Source organism: Varanus komodoensis, unplaced genomic scaffold, assembly GCF_004798865.1.
Source record: "Varanus komodoensis strain SLA01 unplaced genomic scaffold, ASM479886v1 scaffold119, whole genome shotgun sequence".
NCBI classification, from domain to species: domain Eukaryota; kingdom Metazoa; phylum Chordata; class Lepidosauria; order Squamata; family Varanidae; genus Varanus; species Varanus komodoensis.
Window position 1 is genome coordinate 511,655 of NW_025335344.1, and position 2,436 is coordinate 514,090.

Genomic DNA, 2,436 nt, shown 5'->3' on the forward strand with positions numbered 1-2,436 from the left:
CCCGCGGCTCCGGAGCCCCTCTGCTGCGGCTCAAAACACGCGCGGGCACAGCCACTGATCTGCTTGGAGCTCCACTCAGAAGCGCAGCGCTAACTAGTTAAGTCAGCTAGTTAAGTAAATCACTACATTCCTCTGCTAAACAAGCTTCCTGCAGGCTCTCATGCTGCACGAAACCCTGCTGAAAAGATTCTCTTTGTCCCAATGTCATCTCCTTCCTCTGAATGTTAAAAGCTGCGCTTGGGACCTGTCACAATTCACAGCACTTGACAGTTTATCTGCTAATCATTCACTAAACGCACCTATATCTCTGGCACAGCTGATTTACTGAACTCCACCGCCACTCCTGTAGGCCAACCATGGATAAATCAAAGAAAAGAAAAGTTTCTGAAGAAAACCAAACGTTTAATGATACGTGGGTAGATTCATTTGCTTTTACTGCTGACGAACTTATGGGGTTTGCTGTTTAATGCATGCAGCCCTTTAGCACTGACTTTGACTCTGCAGGAAGTTGTTCTCCTGTTCAAAATATATGAAAGGAGTCCTACTAGTTTATAATGTAAGATTAAAAAGAACAGCTTTTAGTGACTGAACAAGAGCTGCAGCTAAATCATAATGAAGATATACATAGCATTAAGGCAAAAAACGATATATGCAGTGCTATCTTCATTTTAGTTGTCAAAAGGGTTTTGCGGCTCCTGGTGTTTTCTTTTGTGTGGGAAACGGGTCCAAATGGCTCTATGAGAGTTAAAAGTTGCTGATCCCTGGCCCAAAGGAAGACAAAGGCACCCTCTTCGCCATCTCGCTCCATGCAAGTGGGGAAAGATCACTACAGGTGAACCAGAGATGCCCTTTCTTCATTTCACATGTGCTTCTTTTCCCATCCAAGAGTTTAGGAGGATTTCCAGACATCCGACGATAGGACAATGCAGGAAGAAACGCGTTGCATAAGAACTTTTAATTCTGACTCATCGCAAGGATGTCTGAAAAATATCGTAATTGCAGGTGAAACGTTCGGTGTAAAAGATCAAGGTAACGAGACAGCGCCTGTGTCTGACGAGGTGGCCGAGTGGTTAAGGCGATGGACTGCTAATCCATTGTGCTCTGCACGCGTGGGTTCGAATCCCACCTTCGTCGGCATGCGGAATTTTTGCTTACACTAAAGATTGGCAAATCAGAAACAGACACAGACGTCCCGTGACTCTAGCTAGAAATTTGCTATGGATTAAAAGTACAGGTTCCTTTTTAGCTTCTCGGCATTTATTGGAATACTCCTTGGATAACTTCATATAAGCTTCCACTCAAAAGTAATACAACATACCGCACAACTTTTTTTCTTTTTTAAATCTCTAATTTTAATTAGTCCAGCTAGTAATGCGTGTGAGCCATTGTCATTTTTTTGTAAGTGACGTCTACCAATTTCAAGTGCAGAGAATTTTATCTTATTGCAGAAAGCTGAAAAATACTGGTAACGCCCGCGCAGGGACTTGAACCCTGGACCCTCAGATTAAAAGTCTGATGCTCTACCGACTGAGCTACCCGGGCTTCTGCCGACCACCTCTGCACAACAGATATAAAAATGCCAAGCCTAGCAGAAGGAAGCTGCTTCAAATTCCCACCTAAATTATATGTCCTCTTTTTTTTTTTCCTCAGAGACCCGCCGATGATAACAAATACTGCAAAATCGCAGAAAATAAATCACCTTGGCTGACTCAGCAAACGCCTTTGAGGCTCCTTTACCCAGGAGTGAATGTCATTGAACGAACGTGATGTATAGGCTTTGTGTTGTCAATCTGTTGAAAAGCACTTCTTTCCCACTATTTAGAAAAAGATTCTTGAAAACCCAAGCGTGTGTGTGCCGTTTTAAGGGCATTCCCTCTTACACCGGTGGAGGCTGTCAGAAAAGATCCTCGCCTCCCGCACGCTTGGTTTCATTCGGGCAGCTTTCAATGGTCACAGAGCAGATCTAGGCATGTTTACCCAAAAGTAAGCCCTTTAAACGGACCTTCTTTCCAGGTAAAAGGGTTTAGGTTTGCAACGTTATGGACCAATATCCTTGTATCCAGTCCTACTGTGAATGCTGCTTTTCAGCTTCCTGACTGCCCCAGTATTTGAGGGGGGAATTTTTACATCGGTCGTTTCAGAAACCAGCTGCTTTTGCTACCCTGAGGTTTCCTCTAATGCGCGGGGATACATACAACATGCCTCTGGGAGTATTTATAACCCACTTGGCAAGCAAACTTAAGCGCGGGATGCGATCTCCGCCGCTGGGAACCCTCCCCGCCGCTCCCTTCCGGGCTTTCCAAAGGAAGATCAACTCTTTTCCGATCAGGTGGGGGGCTCTTAAAAGAGCCTTTGTAGACCTGGGGCTTGAGGTGCGCGGCCACGTTAAGCCCTCTCCCCGCGGATGCGGCGGGCCAGCTGGATGTCCTTGGGCAT

At 45.6% G+C, this 2,436-nt stretch overlaps 2 non-coding genes across 2 annotated transcripts; one reads left to right on the forward strand and one right to left on the reverse strand.

The window, feature by feature from the left end:
- The first annotated feature begins 1,052 nt into the window (after positions 1–1,052).
- TRNAS-GCU lies at positions 1,053–1,134 on the forward strand. Its single transcript has one exon. It is a non-coding gene; the product is annotated as a tRNA-Ser (tRNA).
- A 335-nt stretch (positions 1,135–1,469) lies between these two features.
- Positions 1,470–1,542, reverse strand: TRNAK-UUU. Its single transcript has one exon. It is a non-coding gene; the product is annotated as a tRNA-Lys (tRNA).
- Between the last annotated feature and the right edge of the window lie 894 nt (positions 1,543–2,436).